Source organism: Scomber japonicus, chromosome 7 (genome assembly GCF_027409825.1).
Source record: "Scomber japonicus isolate fScoJap1 chromosome 7, fScoJap1.pri, whole genome shotgun sequence".
Taxonomy (NCBI): Eukaryota; Metazoa; Chordata; class Actinopteri; order Scombriformes; family Scombridae; genus Scomber; species Scomber japonicus.
The window spans coordinates 28669873-28688002 of NC_070584.1; the positions used below are offsets into that span (position 1 = coordinate 28669873).

The following is an 18130-nucleotide window of genomic DNA, read 5'->3' on the forward strand; positions in this document are numbered from 1 at the left end:
TACAGGGCATTCAGATCATTCGAGAGTGAATCTTTTTCACTGCAGCATCCAAAAAAGAAGTCGATCATCGCTCAGGTCAACCGATTGTTCATTGACCAGTGTAAAAACATGCAATACTGAGCTTAAAAGGGCAAATACTTAACAAGATAAATCATTAAAAATGCTGATCATGACTACAATGCTTGGCTGGGTTCATCTCCTGCCAACTTTCAGAGTTTTATTAGAAAGGAGCAGGTTCATATTTAACTATAATAATAATATCAAAGACCTCTGATGTGAGCTGATCTCTTATAGCAACTGAAAAGTGAAGCTGCAATCCTATTTAGGAGCAGCAGCAGGAGCAGGAGCAAATCAACTTCCTGTCACATAATCATCACATAATCACAGGAAGGGATGTCAACAATCACAATAACAACACACCCTCCTTCACAATGCATTTGGGTTGTTAAGATGTGTACTGCATAAAGAAAAGGTTGTGCTATTCTGGACAGTAACCCTGAGATATAGAGGGAGAATACTTTTGCCTTCATTATAATATCTTGTTTTCAAAGTATTGTCTCACTACGGTCTTGGGAGGATTTCCTGTCATCCATTCACTGGCTGCAGTGACACAAGACAACTAGTGACAGGACATCTGATACAACAAAGGTTTGACTATTGTACAAAAAAAAAGGTTTCTATAGCAACCTATTTCATAAAAAAAGACAAGCGGAGTCACGTGACCGACGCGTGGGATGTAGGACGCTTCCTTCGCAGCTCCGCAGTGTCCCCCCAATTTTCACTCTATTTGCATGCCAAAAACAGTTTTTTTTTTCCTTTTCGGTCGGTTTCGCTGTGTTTATTTCACTTTTACACAGCACAATGGCGACGAGTTCAAGGAAAGCAGCCGGCAAACAGCCAGTTACAGTCCCTTCTTCCGACAACGGAGAGCTAGCTAATGTGGTTAAGCTAGCCGTGGCAGAGGCTATTAAGGAAGCTATCCCTACACTCGTACAAGATGTGGTGGCACAGCTGACGAGCAAAACGCAGGAGTTGGTAGAAGCTCAAGTCGCTGTACTTCGGAGCGAGATGGTGACCATGCGAACAGACATTTCGGAGTGTAAGGATCGTATGGAGAAAGACGGGAACCGTTTGGCGGAGGTGGACAGCCGTCTTTCGGCATCTGTTAAAAAGTTTTCTGCACAGCATGACAGACTGGAGGAGAAAATTGCGGACATGGAGGATAGGTCTCGCAGGGACAACATACGTGTGCATGGAGTCCCTGAAACTGCAGAGACATCGCATCTTCTAAACTACATGTCGGATGCTTTTTCACGGTGGTCTCCAGATTTGGGCTCTGTGGAAATAATGCGGGCGCACCGCTTAGGAGCCCCCAAACGAGACGCGAACGGCAAATCCATCCCGCGCGTTGTCATCATGAAGCTTCTGCGTTTCACTGACAGAGACAAGATCATCAAAGTCGCGCGGAGTGCTCCCATGGAAATTGAGGGCAAGACCCTCCGCTTTGCCCCTGACTATAGCCCGTTTACTTTCAGACGTAGGCTGGCCTTCTCCACCGTAATGGATGCTCTGCAGAAGCTGAACTTTCGCACCTTTCTGCTCTACCCAGCGAAACTTAAAGCGGTTCGCGGAGAAGCAATCCACCTGTTCAACAATCCACAGGAGGTGAGAGATTTCATGGACACTTTAAAAGAATGAACTGCCACTCATTCTAGTGTTAAGGAGCTGATTTGATTTGTATAAATAATGGAGATCTTGCATTATTAGGCCAATGGCTCCTATTATGTTTTTGTTTTTCCAGTGTTCATGACAATGTTTACATGTGACAGGGATGTGGCCTTATTCTGTAGTCCGGTGTATTTCACATCTGGTTTGGCATGCCAAAACTGTATCTGGGGGAGGGGGGGCTGCGCGCTGTGAGGGTGGGACATGCTGCTCGGGGAGCACGAGACCGACGTGTGGAGGGAATTTAAACTCCTTGGGAGGAGTTTTCAGTGTTTGTTATTATTTTACTTTATTATGTTTAAGCGTGGGATTATTCAGTTCTACCCTCTCCCGTTCTTTGGAGAGTGGCGGGATGTGGCGACTGGGGTTTGTTGGGGTGGGACGGATCTCTCTCTGTACTCTGATCACTTACTGTTGTCGCTCAGCTGCACTAGGGTACATATTATGTCTCCTTTCCCAAATGCAGAGGTATATAAATACTTTATCTACTGTTAGTCAGAATGTGTAGTATTCATGTTATTAGCTGGAACGTTAATGGACTGAACGGTCAATTTAAACGTACAGCTTGTTTAGACTTATTACGCAGACAGCGTGTAGATGTTGCTTTCATACAAGAGTCTCATTTAAGATCAATAGATGTTAATCGCTTTGCAAATAAGCATTACTATGTGGCTGTATCTGCATCTCTGAACACAAGAACCAGGGGCTCATTAGTGGTAATAAAACGCAACCTCTCCATTACTGTATTGGAGAAATATGGTAGCGATGACGGCAGGGTTTCCTATATCAAGACTAATATAGCTGGGCGCAATTTTGCTTTTATTTCTGTTTATGCGCCATCTCACTACGAATCAGAGTTTTTTCCCAAATTAACTGCAACACTATTACAACTGCAGGACTTTTCTCTAATCCTTGGTGCAGATATGAATTGCTTCGCAAATATGACACTGGATAAATCGGTGCAACGTTTCACATACAATCAATCACGTGCATCCACAGATTTTCAAAACTTTCTATCTGCGCTTGGTCTAGTAGACTTATACCGTGCTGTCAATCCCACATCTAAACAGTTTACTTTTTATTCAGCAAGACATCGTAATTACTCTAGAATAGATTATATACTGGCTTCGCCTGCATCTTTCTCAGAGATACATGATGTTTTAATCAAACCCTGCTCTTTATCTGATCATAGCATTGTTGTAGCACGTTTCACACTTCAGGGTACACCGGCCAGAGCACCGCGGTGGCGGTTTAATACTTCTCTTCTGAAGAATGAAGACTTCATGAATTCTCTCAGAGAGAAGCTACATATCTTTATAAATCTTAATATAGGATCTGTGGAGGATCCCAGATTTGTGTGGGATGCGATTAAGGGCTGTGTTAGAGACTCCTCTATCAGTTATTCTTCTCATTTAAATAAAAGCAGAATTAAGAAAATAACTGAGTTGGAGACCATTCTCGCCCAACTAGAGGCCCTACAACAGGCGTCACACTCTGAGGTGCGACAACAAAGGATAGCCATAACGAGGACTGAACTGAATTCTTTGTTAAGACGAAGGGCAGAGTTTTTAATGCATAGAACCAGAAGGACATACTACTTTAATGGGGCCAGGCCTAGTCACCTTTTATCTTTGAGACTGAAAAACAACGAGAAATATTCAAATATTGTGGCCATAAAAACTCCAACTGGTACTTTGACCAAACCTCACGAAATTAATTCTGAATTTAAGACTTTCTATTCCACTTTGTATGAATCTGAAATTTCACCTGACCCTGACATGTATGCCTGTTTCTTTCAGGGGTTAGATCTGCCTTCCCTATCTAATGATGTAGCTGAGTTGCTCAATGCCCCTATGTCCTTAGAAGAGCTAAGGGTGGCTCTTGTTAATATGAAGAAGGGAAAGTCACCAGGTTGGGATGGAATTCCCCCAGAGTTATATCTCGCCTTCTGGGATGTATTGGGAAAACCACTCCTGGAAATGATAAATACAGCAATTGATAAGGGTGCATTCAATGCAGGTGTCAACACAGCCATAATCTCTGTACTTCCAAAACCTAATAAAGACTTATCTCTATGTGGTAACTATAGACCCCTTTCTCTTTTGAATAGTGATGTTAAATTATATGCTAAAGTACTTGCAACCCGACTGGAAGTAAATCTTACAAATTTGATTCATAATGATCAGACTGGCTTTATTAAGACTCGTCAAGCATCAGATAACATGCGCCGTCTATTACACGTTATCCATTCAGCTAGTAGCATCGATTCCCCTTGCTCAGTTCTCTCACTGGATGCTGAAAAAGCCTTTGACCGGCTGGAATGGGCTTATCTTTGGACTACTTTGGATAAATTTAATTTGGGTAAACAATTTATTAATATGGTCAAAATCTTATATACTAATCCCTCGGCAATGGTCTGCACAGGCAATGTCTGCTCAGCCCAATTTTCAATATGCAGGGGTACCCGCCAAGGGTGTCCTCTCTCACCCCTCCTATTCGCACTTTCCCTCGAACCTCTAGCTCAAAAAGTCAGACAACATCCCCTGGTGCATCCTATCATGTTCTGTAATACAGAACACCGAATTTCGTTATATGCCGACGATATCCTCCTTTATACAGGCGACTCGGGCTCCTCAGTACCACACTTGCTTGCTACGTTTGATTCATTTGGTTCAATATCTGGATATAAAATTAACTGGTCAAAATCTTCATTAATGCACTTAAACTCAGTTATATCTCAAGTTCCCCTGCCCACACACATACCTGTCGTTAAGACCTTTAAATATCTCGGTGTCGACATTTTTCCCTCCACGCCTTCAATTGCTTTAAGAAATTTTAAAGGTATTTATGATCGGTTGGAGGCAGATTTTGAACGTTGGTCGAAACTGCTTCTCTCTTTTCAAGCCCGCATATCAATAGTTAAAATGGATGTACTTCCCCGTGTCAATTTTTATTCATCAATGATTCCCCTTGCCCCCCCTTTAGGATACTGGGAGAGACTTCATTCATTAATCTCTAAATTCATTTGGAAAGGGAAAAGACCTCGTTTGAAATTTGCAACTTTGCAACGTGATAAATCACAGGGAGGGCTGGCCCTACCAAATTTTAAGGTGTACTTTTGGTCCTATGTGCTACGTCCCCTTGCTATCTGGCTCAATCCTGAAGCCTCTGTCTCTTGGAGACCGATAGAGGAGAATCTCTCACAGCCGCATAGATTGCAAGATCTGGTTTACTCTAACATGCCATTGAAGAAAGCAAAGTTGCGTCTAGGCCCTCTAATTACACACCTTCTTACAACTTTCCATACAGTGATGAAATATATGCGTGTAGATCTCAAGTGGCACAACCATTCACCGATATTTAACAACTTCTTACTTTTGACTGGCAACTTACCTTTCTCATTCCCAAGCTGGAAGATGAAGGGAGTCAACATTCTGGAAGATTTATATGATAGCAATGGCCTGCGATCCTTTAATGATTTGAAAACTCAATATGGCTTGCCTGGTTCATCATTTTTTTTTTATCTGCAATTAAGATCAGCCATGAAGGCCTATGGTGTGCCATGGGGGTCTGCACTTCTTATGCATCCTCTTCACAAAGTGCTAGCCCCACCTGGATCCCTGCAAGGGATTGTCTCTAAACTATATAAGATTATCTCCATACCTCATAAGACCTTACCATTAGAAGTCATATGGCAAAGGGACCTAACAGATGCAAATGCTGAAGTGATTTGTTGGGACACGGTGTGGACAAATCTGTTCGATTCATCTAAAAATCCCAACCATCACCTGATACATTATAAATTTGCTCATAGAATATACCTCACCCCTAGAAGGCGTCACTTGATGAAGATCATTGATTCCCCTAATTGTGATCTTTGCCCTCTCAATGTTCAAGGAACATTTAAACATGTATATTGGGACTGTCCTGGGGTGGGTAGATTTTGGAAACAGATATCTTTAACTTTAAATGGAATGCTTGGAATTACAATCCCATTGTTACCCCAAGTGTTTCTGCTCAATGATGATTCTTCCCTGAATCTGTCTTTGCAACAGAGACGCCTTCTATTTGCTGGCCTCACTGCAGCCAAGAAAATGTTAGCTTTGAGGTGGCAACCACCGCATGACTTAGCTTGGCAGCAGTGGGCCAACTCATTTCTTGATATTGTACTGATGGAGTGGTCAGTAGCTCGATTACATGGGGCCAGTCTTAAAACACTTAAAATGTGGGAGGAGGCTTATAGTTTAGTTAAAGAGATGGTGCAGCGTGACCGGCATTAATTTTTACGCTATTTTAGGGGTAAGGGAGGTAGAGATCCGAGGGGGGGTGGGTGTCGCCACTGGGGAGGTGGGGGAGTTCAGTTACTACGATTGTTATTTGTTTATGTTGACACAACTGTAATCTTTTGCATAGTTGTAAGTTGTCTTATCTAACATTATGGGGGGAATTTAAAGAAGGAACATGTAACATGTAAAGTGTGTTCACTTGTGTGATATACTAATATGCAATAAAAAGTTGATCGAAAAAAAATAAAAAAAGACAAGCAAACTTGTTTTTTTAATGTGCCGAGATGTTATGAATATATACGTAGCCTACCAAAATAGCGGTAGTACTATTGTTAAATTCAAAAATAAATATAAATCGTAGTCAATTAAGTTCTGCGAGTCACTGAATTAACACACTGGTAGATATTATATTATCTAATTGCAGATATATGTGTATGAGTGTACTTGGCAGCCTTTACCAAGCTAGAAACTGAAGCACAGAAACCCTCAAGATATGTTTGAGATGATTTAGTAGCATAGCAGTAGTGTCATTGTCAAATATGATGCCCACTGAAGGATATTACATTAGTTTTTTTTATATTTCCTGCTCAATAAATGTCGTGGAAACAAGTATTTAAAAAAGAACACATTTAATGGATCTTTTCTTTTTTAAAGGAATATGAGAGCTGACATATAAATCTCTCAGATTTCAATAATGGCCTTAATAATCCATTAAAGCTCATATTTTGGCCATTCTAACAACACTGTATTTATATTTAAGTTGCAGCATGCCTAATTTTAACTCCACATGCCACTGTGACTGATGGTCAATAAATAAAATAGTTTCCTCTCCAGATTCAAAAACCCCAAAAAATGGGTCACAGGTCTGCCTGCTCTGCGTTCCCCCCGCTGACAAAGCCACCGCTCTGCTTTAATGAGCTGTGATCTCCGGGTGAGAGAATAAATTAGTCGTTTTGCTCCCAGACGAGTGAAGCTGAGGACGCCCAGAGTGGAGATTCCACTGTAGGAATACCTTCTTCTGTAAACCCCTGATAGCCAATCAGATGGCTAGAAAATCCCTCCCTAGCCAATCAGAGGCTAGGGAGGCAGTCTGTGTGTATTTTCGTGGGAGAAGGCAAGGTTAATTAGCATAGAAACTGCTGGTAGGACAATAGACTAATTACACACTATGGCATTCCAGTGCAGAGTGCATGTAGACACACACACGTAGACATACACACACATACACACACACAGATTCAAAGATGGCAGGGACTGGGTGGGAAATGTCAACTTGTCTGAAACACTGGCATCACTTTGAAGACCCCCAGGCTCTGTCTGCAATCTCTGCAATGCATGTGTGTGTGTGTGTGTGTGTGTGTGTGTGTGTGTGTGTGTGTGTGTGTGTGTGTGTGTGTACTGTTTCTGTCTGTGTTCATCTTCCTCGAAAAAAAAAAAAAAAAAAGAGGTAAGGAAGGTTTCTCTCTTTCAAGAATGTGCTGGGAGGGAGAAGATGGGCTGGCTTTGTGTGTCTGAGTCGGGGGGGGGGGGGGGGTCAGAGGGAGTGCGAGGGGAGAGAAGATTGGCATTTTGAGAAAGATTTAAGAGAGGGGAGGTAAGAAAAACAACAGGAAAGTAGGAGGAGAAATGAAGAGGAGATTCAGGCCTGTGTGTGTGTGTGTGTGTGTGTGTGTGTGTGTGTGTGTGTGTGTGTGTGTGTGTGTGTGTGTGTGTGTGTGTGTGTGTGCATGTAATGAACATGGAACTGATTTAAATACATCGTAAATATAACAAGACCTAATGACTTCTGATATAATTTAATGATTACGGTAATCCACCATAATGTAATTGTGTGCAATGATTAGTCAATATGGACAGAAACTTAATCTGTAACTATTTAGAGAAATATCCCAAACATTCACTGGTCCCACCTTCCCAAATGTGAGGATCTGATGCTTTTACTACATACAGTAATGCAGTTGTGTGGTAGAGACATGCACATCCACAACACAAAAACCAAGTGCTAGGCCTGAGCATATAGCATATAGTATATATTCCATTAAAATATACATGCATTGGGAGTTACAGTGTGTGGACTTTCTTCTGCCTTTACATGCTTTTATTATGAAAAACAGACTATATTTGAGTGTTGGACTGATGTTCAGACAAAACCAGCAAATTGAACACATCATATTGAGCTGTACAAACAAACAAAAAAACAAAACTATTAAATTAAACTATATAAATATGAAAAAAACAAAAATCAGCAGAAAGCATTAATATCTATAGTATACAATAGATTAGATGGTTGCAGCCCTGCTTGTGATAACTATATCTTGTTGTAGATAATTAACAATACACAGTGAAAAATGATCCAACAACAAGCATTTTAAGAAATTCAAGTTGATATTAACTGTTGAGCTTCTTACATATCATGTTATTGTCCCTTCTGTAACTTTACAATCCCCTGACCTGCAGCTCTTTGAACTGTGAGTAAAATAAGAGCAAAGGTTTCTACCTGTGGACACACACGTACTTTGCCTTCTCCTTGCTGAGAGCATCTGGATTTGAAAAAGACTTGTTGGATTTGTTGCTAAAAAGGTTGTTGTGTTGAAAAGTTTCCAATTGCCATCTATGGGCAAAACAGACAGGAACACTGGCACGCTGTTGACTTCAAGCCCTCCTCACTCCTCTAACAGCACTTAAGAGAAAGAAGCAACCAGCCTCTTGAGCTGGTTCTTGGCCTGTATATATATACAGTCTAATGCTGTAATCTAATGACAGATTCACTTTCCATAGAGAGCTATTCTGTTTCAGTAGCCTCTTTTCCTCTATGTGTTAGAAGTCTAATAAATGTCCAAACTGCATGAGCACCGTGTTTGTATTATCAGAGCTGGAAACCAGAACAAAAATGACACCTATTTGCTTCCCACTGAATATGCATAGTAGTGTTTCCACCGCACTTGGCCCACAGACTTTACATAGTGATGACTCTTTACTTAGCTCAAGGAAAGTTTTACATAAATAAAACCTCCATGGATCACAAATTCATAATAGAAAGAGTCATAATTGACCTTGCGTGCAGTCTGAGGTGTCCTAACAGTTTTATAGATGTCTCTTTTAGAATAGTGGTCTATGAGGAAAATGCTTTTTGAGCCACAGGGGGATTTTTTTTCACTGCAATACCGCAAGTGACCACTAGGAAAAACTGGCTGCACCCTATCCAGCTCTTATAATACATCCATGATAAGATAAGCTCTTCAGCGTCCTTCACCCACTTCCCCAGACAGCTTCCTGATGTAAAACTAACAAAACAGCAGTTTAAATGCATCTTACAGCCCTAATTCTAACCTTAAATAACCAAACTGAAGCTACCTCATAATAAAAAACCACATACTGTTGTTATGTTATCTTTGCTGGAAGAGTTTTGCTGTGAAATGCAAGAAGTGTTAAGCTTACATCAGTTTATTTTAACCAAGTAAAATTCCCATTTAAAGCCACAAAACTGACAGTTAGCAAAACCATTGCTGAACAATACATATGTGAAATGAGAAAGAAGAAGTGGCGTAAGCATGCTCTGGTGCAGCACAGATTCAGATGGATATCAGCTTGTGACCACTGTTCCTCTTAGCAATGAGGTTTTTTTCGTATTTGTGTGTCCTTTAGCATGTTGAATATATTTCCTGTGATATTAGAAAGTCTTTGAAGCTCTGTTAAGTGTCTCAAGTTGCTTCAAAAAGTCTAACAAGTGTTAATGTTATAGCTGTTAAATGCTGCTAATTGGTTCACAGCCTGAAATGACAGTAGCAGCCTTGTTAATTGAATTTCTTCAGTGTTTATATCACTTCTAATGGAGCTGCTTGTACTGTTAACTACACCCTTCGAACACACACACACACACACACACACACACATAACCTCTATTCCTCTGTTTGTTCTTCGTTCTGCCTTTCAGCATCTAGAATAATAATAATGTTGTTCTTTTCTTTACCCTGAGGAAGCAGAAACATGTGTATGATCTGCATGCTCTACACAAACACACACATACACACACAAACCTGGTTAAACACACAAACTAGAGGAAATGTGTGATTCAGGATCATAGCTATGAGTATGAGAACTTCTGCAGATTAAAGTCAATCAGTGAAGGAGTCTCGAGGATCAGAGTCAGCTCTGAGTCACTGAGTCACCTCATGACGCCATGTTTGACTCCATTCACACCGATGATTCAACGCTTACCACACATGTTTGAGCCATGTGTGAATCACTAAGGCCCAGGGCTGCAACTAAAGACGATGATGATTTATTACTAGATGATTTTTCCTTTAAAACATTAAAAACTGTTAAAAATGTTCATCACAATTTTCTAAAGCCCAAGAATGGGCGAAATATTTTATTTTGTCTGAACAACTCAATTAACTATCATGTAAGACACAGAAAAGCAACACATTCTCAAATCTGAGAAGCTGAAACCATCAAATATTTGACATTTTTGCTAAACCCTCACATACTGTTCATATTCTGACCCGTCACAGAATTTCTAAAGCACGAATCATTCATAACAATGCTTAATCGAGCTTTTAGAGAGCAGGAAGAGGTTTTTTGTTTTGTTTTTATGACAAAAACAACTATATAAAAAAACACTATATAATAATGCAGTGTTTCATCAGACAAGATATACTCTTTCAACAAATGATATTAAATGTGAAGAATGAATATTTTTGACATTCTGGATGAATATGTGTCGAATATAGTTGCATCTTTGTATCTTAGGTTCATCAAATTTCAGAATAAAAGAAAAAAAAGCAGATCTGAGATTTTTAAAAAATGGGTCAAACACTGAACAGTATGTAAGGGTTAAAAAAGACTGAAACTATAACCATACCAAAATACATGATTAAGTACTGTGAGGTGTTTCAGCCATTGTCAAATGGGGTAATACGTTTGTTTATATCAGTTTGAGCAGTTCTTCCTCTTATTTAATAGCTGGAGCTTTAGTTTCCCACTCTGTGTATTGTTTACTGTAAAATTGGAGATAATCTCACTGATTTACACTTTCTAGCAGCTGTGCACTTCCTTTTTTTCCAGGGCTGATAGTTGCAGACATTTCCAGAACAAAGTCAAAGCTAAGAAACAATATCGGCGCTTTAAATCTTTAATTTACAATAATCTCTCTTGACAGACTCTCCGCTGGAATGTGTGCTTTCAGTTTCTTAAATGGCCGCACCAGGAGGAGATTTAACAGGAACCTGTGCTCATTGTTTTCTGCCAGACACAGCTCATGAGGAGAAACATCAAAAGAGGCCGATGATTTCCCCCTAAAACCGAGAGAGGGAAAGCAGAGGGGCGAAAAACACAGCGACTGCTAATAAATACCTTAAAAACACAACAGTGCATCTGGAAAGTTGTAACAGATGGTGATGGTCAACTTCATGTTTTCCCTTTTTGTAAATAGACACCACACATGGTAGGCAACAGAAAGTAAAAGTCCATCTTCTAGTCTAAATGACTCAATGATTTGTCAATAGCTGATGGACTGAATATTATAATTGGCAACTTTAGTTTTGATGATTGATTTATCATTTAAATGACAAAAAACTCTAATTTCACCCTTTTAAATGTGAATATTTGCTGCTGTTATCTGTTTTATATCATTGTTAGTTAAGTATATCAGGGTTTAGTCTGTTGGATGAATAAAAACAAACAATATGGAGATTGCTTTGGCCATTTTTAACCAAATCTATTTAAAGCTATTGTATATTTGTCTGGCTGTGAGGCAGTTCTCTCAACGCAGACACACGACCCCTTATGGAGGTGTCTGAGTCAGAGTCGGAGACGGGTCAGTCAAACATTAACCTGACCCTGCCACACAGTAGGGCTCCGTTTAGCTAAATAACCCCTACAGTGGCTGCATTATCTCAGCAAGCCAGCAAATGTTGCCTAGTAACAAAAATGTAGCTCAGCAAAGCTAACATGACTCATATTGGAGAGAGCTACACTTTACTTCTGTGTGCTTTTTACAGCTTTTATTTCCTATATTATTAATATGCAAATTTTAATGAGATTGTAAAAATGTAACTGCTAATGTTTGTTGACGGTCCAAATTCATTAGTGATAATCCGACTTTTGTTTTGCACATTCAAAATTGAAAACAATATCAAAAGTAGCATTAACGAGCCTTAAAAAAATAAGCCCTGGTGCTATTGTATGAAAGCCAATCATTGTCATAATAATTTGATTATTATTTTGAATTTAATTCTTTAATTTTGAATTATATCAGCAATTGAAGACTGAATTTTGAATTTAATCACAACTGAATACTTAATATTAAATACCACTTAAATATTTGGAATTGAAAACCATCTTTCTGAATGTATTTTCAGTTTAAAAGACTTTCTCTATAGTCATTTTCAAGTTGTGTGACTTTATAAAACTTTATATTCAGTATATATTTATTTTAGGTCTTCTCAAATTCAGATGGAAAAATTGAAAAGCTATATTCATCCAGCTCTATTTCAATAAGCTCAATTCAAATCTGAATTCATGCATGAACAGGAACAAAATATCACTTTAAAGGAAGTGTCTGTCTGCCCTCTCAAACTTTACAACACAGCCGTAAATCAGTGACGGTCACACTTTAACCATCATCAGAAGGAAGTCAATGAATAAGGTGTTTTTTTTGCTGACTGGAAAGAATGACACCCAGTTATCAAGAAGAAAGGAGGCGGGGTGGGGTGGGGGGGGGGGGGGGGGGGAGCAGTCAGACAGTCAGAGCGCACACATGTGTGTCATGTGTTGATAATAAACATGGATGACAGCGACTCCATCATCTGACCTCCTTTACCACAATAAACACTCTGTTCCTACAGCCAGCCATACATATTCACTGTGTCTCCCCTCGTCTGGCTGTCATACAAACAGAGCACTACTTTATTATATATTTAGGTCAAAGTGCTTCATAATGGTAAAAAAACAATGCCAACTAATGATCCTTATTGTCCTTCAGCTACTATCCACATCCCCTCTGTTACCCTTAGCTTTATATATATATGTCAAATTAGAGCTACAACGTGGTCATTTCCCTTCCCTTTCCTGCCATTTTTAAATAAAAGAATAGGGTCAAATTGATTTCCTTTATATGAAAGTGTGGACATGCTGCTGGTTATACATAGAGAGTGTAAGCGACACTCCCAAATAAGATCCTTGGGTTTCCAAAAGTCTGGTTTCAGAAAGCTATTATGAGATTTGTTTCCATTTTAAATTTGAGTAAAGATGGGGACTAAATATACCTAAAAATATGCACATGAAGTAGGGACAAAAAACTGCAACCAGGAAGATTTTCCATTGCACAAGTAGAAGGCGACATTTTTAAAGACTCTGAAGGGCATGACACACAGCGGGCGACACACACAAAAACTGACAAATTGCGCTGCCCCGTCGTGCCAAGGACAACACACAGTTGATGATGAACGCAGCTTCGACGTGTACTGTGTGTGTGTCTTCTAGCAGCTGGTGGAAACTGTCGTCCCAGAAATGTGAATTATTGGGTTTGGACTAAAGCATCACACGTTTCATATTTAACAAGTAATGCTATAAAATACGAGCCAAAACTTGCTGTGTTGCTTGTTCAAAAAAAATCTTAAGGTATTTCATTTACAATCATATAAAACATCCTAAAAACATCCTCACATATTTTAACAAGCCTGAAGCAGCGAATGTTACAAGTTGTTTAGCAGCTTAAATCATCTAACTGAGTTCAGGATTATTCATCAAACCTCTGGCCGGGAAGTCTGAAGTAATGTGTTGGCAAAACGAGCTGGAGACAAAAGCCAATTTCACTTCATCACTGCGCACGTGACCACATTTGTTTACCATTAGCAACTTTTTAACAATAGCTGAAGAATACAAAGAAAGTTCAGCTGTACAGGGAAGTTGATGTGTGGTGTACTTCGGGGGAAAGTCCAAATTTGTTTACCAGAGAGCACACACAAAAAAAAAACCCAACACAAAATTTTCACCGAGATCATCATCATCATCATCATCGTCATGTGAAGCTTTTGCAGGCGTGGAGTTCTAAATTATCGCTTCTTCACACTCAAATCTTCACATAAAATTAATCGAGCAGAGAGGACATCGCCCACGAGGCAACATTTCAACATACCAAAGATATTACGGCCTTTAGTCGAGGTAATTAAGCATGAAAAAGTCATGTCAGGTCTTTGAGTAAGGAATAACTTTGTGATTTAAAAACCCCATCTGTTGAAAACACCCGAACACACACCTGAGCGCTCCTCTGTCTGTGGCTAGCTAGTCAGGTTTCATAGCAACCTGATCCCCTCCATTGTCTTGCTCCCCTGCTGCTTCACACACACACCCTGACAGACTGGTTAAACAGGAGAGAGAGAGAGAGAGAGAGAGAGAGAGAGAGAGAAAAGAGTAGATATCTAGATAAATACCAATCTGATCCAGCTATGATCATGTCCTAGCAAGTAGACTATTCACTATAACCCATTTCCAACCCTTAACTGTATTATCAACAGAGCCTTACTCTGTGAAGCTTCAACAGTTTTACAGCAGCTGCAATGTTGTTGTTGTTGTTGTTGTTGTTGTTGACATGACGATATTAGGTGGACAACACTGCCGTAAAGTCAGTCTTAGATCAACAGAGGAGGCAAGAAATAACTTTGTTGACCTCTCTGCTTTCCAAAAAGGGCTGTATGATGGTTCATAGGAACATGTTGGTCAACTTTAAGGTTAGCAGTTTAGGAAAGTCTGTCTCTGTCCCCACAAGCCTAACCTCTATGAGTCAGCATATCTATCAACCTAAAGGAGGCCTGTCACTAGTTCTAAAGTCTTTACACTGGCTCCCAGTCAGCTAGAGAATAGATTTTAAAAGTTCTGCTACTGGTCTACAAATCACTGAATGGTTTAGGTCCAGAATACATGAATGACATGTTAGTAGAATATAAACCCAGTAGAGCTCTGAGATCTACTGACTCAGGTCAGATAGTTGAGCCCAGAGTTCAAACTAAACATGATGAAGCAGCTTTTACACAACTGGAACAAACTACCAGCAGAACTGAAATCAGCCCCAACTGTGAACATTTTTAAATCCAGGTTAAAAACATTTCTCTTCTCCTGTGCTTACGATTGAGCTCTTCTAAAGCACTTTACATTTGAATCTTTCATTTGCACTCTATGTCCTTTTAATGATTTTAAAGCAAATCTCTATTCTAGTATTTTAATTCTCTCTTTTATTAGTGTGGGGGGGGGGGGGGGGGTGAAGGGTTAATTGTATGTTTTAATGTTTCCATGTGTTTGTTTTATTTTTATTTCTCAAATCACATATTTTTCTGTTTTATGTAAAGCACATTGAGTTGCATTGTGTATGAAATGTGCTATATAAATAAAACTGCCTTGCCTTGCCTATAATTATAATCATATTGGATGTTATTGGACAATATATTGTGTCAGGAATAATCATGATAAACGATATTATTGTCATTTGAAGATCATTTATATTATATTATTTTTGAAACAATATATTGTACAATTAAAGTAGTTATCATGACCGGCTTAGTGATAGCACTATGGATATGTTTTTTTTTTCTTTCTTATGTTTGAAATAATATTTGTTTGAAAAATTTGAATAGAATTTTGTGTTGGGACTTAAAGTTGATCCACCCATACATTTTTTTGCACTTAATATTATTGTGTTTTGTGATCTCTGAAATATCCAGTCATTCACATCAGGGAAGGTGTGCACGTATAAATACATTGCCTTGTGTGTGTGTGTGTGTGTGTGTGTGTGTGTGTGTGTGTGTGTGTGTGTGTGTGTTTATGTGGGTAAAACAATGATGTACACACATCATTGTTTTACATGTAAAAGATAATAAAAAAAAACATAAAAACTTAACTGACTGACAAAAAAACCCCTCTTATATGTCAGGAAAGAAACCTGGCTGGCACAACTTTAAAAAAAAAAAAAGAAAAAAAAAGAGAGAACTTCCCCACACATGCCCACAGCGAAACCGTCACAATGTGATACACATTAGTGATGGTGATGCCCCAAGAACAACACACCCAACAAAGGCAGTGGCTGTGTCCAAAATCACTCCACAATACACTCATTCACTACTTCCCTATATAATAAACACTAAATAGTTCAGTCAATAGTGAACAGAAGGATTGCAGTCACTAACTAATCATCATCACTATCAGCTGATCTTTAAAATGTGGAGCACTTCTATTGTGAAATATTTAAGGTGGTTATACAGTGGACATATTTACATACTCAGCATTTGGATACTCAAATAAAATGTCAGAGGGTAAATGTAGGGCACTATGAAGTAAATAGGAAGTGAAAAGCTGCCAGCAGGTAAATATGAATATAAACAATGCAACTTTTTAACTTTTTAAAAAGGCTGTGTACACCTATGATTCAACCACGCAGGTGATCCAGTTATTCCGGCTGATTAGACTTCTTCTTTTAGTGCATTAACACAGAAATTAACTTCCTATTGATGTGTGTGTGTGGAATGGGGTGAGACACGTTCATTCACTTCCAGTAGCAAATTAACCTGAGTTCAGTCTGATTGAACTTTAACTCGCAACCGCTGTGAGAGAGAGAGAGAGAGGGGGGGGGGGGGGGGGGGGGCGTGGTTTACCTCTCATTATGAAAAACACTGTTTGTTTATATTCTTGTTTTATAATTACTCAGCAAAAAAAAAAATCACAATAATAATAATAAGCAGCAGCAGAGAAGAAGAGACGCTGCTTGGCTGTAGTAAGAAGAGTAACAGAGTAACACTTACAGGTTAATTACGGTGAAGTGTTTCATAACATGCGGTATAATTTCATTTACAACTGTGTGAGCTGTTCTTGTTTGTGCTTTAGTCATGCTGTTTACAACCCTGCCATTTCTATTTCCTCTTCCTCCTCCTTTTGGCTTACACCATGCGAGTAAATTTCATCAGATTTTTGGCTGACAGCACCGTGTGAGTACATACAGTGTTTGATTGACGTAGCCAAGTGAGCTTATTGTTGTAGTTTGTAGGGTTAAGTTGGGTAAATGAGTGAGGAGGGGGGGAGGAGGAGGAGGGGGGGGGGGGGTGTTGGGAATCTTTGGGACTCCCACACACATTTTCTGCTTAATTTGGAAATAAATGAGCCCTCTCACCCTGAGTCAGACCCCCCCCCCCGTTCGCCCCTCGGCACCCCCCCAGGTGCCTCAACTTTTTATCTTGACCAGGGTCATTTTGTGGGTTCGACCCTCTGACACTGAAGATCAAGCAGCGGATTTCCTGGGTCACTATCTGATCTAAAAATGATGCAACAGGAGGAAACTCTGTTCTTTCGGACGGAAGTGTGGAGGCTAATTTTATAAGGCTGAGGCTCTTAAGTGGCCAGATGTGTCTCAGGATCACATTAGGTTTGCCAGGCTAAGTTTTACATTGTCCATACTATTCTTTTCTTATGCTTTAAGCCTTAAGCTGCAGTGTTGTGTGGTAAAGCACAACAGACGTTACTGTAAAAACACCAAACAAATAATGGTCACATGGCACATTAACAGCCAGTCTCACTACAGCGAGCAGGCGAGCAACAAGGCAATAAAGTTACAGTGCCAGCATCTATTTCCACATTAACTCAACGTCAACTATTACACAACTTTTTGAGTCAACAACAGCCTGAACAGCCCGTGGCTTCATCTTTAATAAACACTGGGCGTAGTCTGTTGTTGAAATGCAGAGTTGAAGTGATGGATGCTATACGGTAGCTTCAGGTTATCTCAAGAGCTTAATAAAGAGCTTTTGCCAAATACCAAGAGGACAACAAACATCCATCATTCAATTTAGGAGACATAACAGCATTTTGTTAACAGCGGTCAACCACAAAGCAAAACTCTGTCTTCTGAGATTTGTTACGTTACTGCCTTTCATTGGTACTGCTCAACAGCAAATGAGTATTAGCACCTAAAAATGTGTAAAAACATGCAAAAGCAAAAAGGTTGCATGTAGGATCGGTGTAAGAATTACAGAAAAGAATCAGCAGATTATTTGATAAGGAAAGTAACCGTTATTTGCAGCCCTACTGTTAAAAAAAAGAAGGGTAAGAGAGGACAAAATGTTTGGTGAGATATC

The 18130-nt window shown here is 39.5% G+C and overlaps 1 protein-coding gene across 1 annotated transcript in view; it reads right to left on the bottom strand.

Moving 5' to 3' along the window:
* Positions 1 to 18130, bottom strand: part of fnbp1l (formin binding protein 1-like) — a 64973-nt gene that overhangs the window by 27781 nt on the left and 19062 nt on the right. The window lies entirely within an intron of this gene.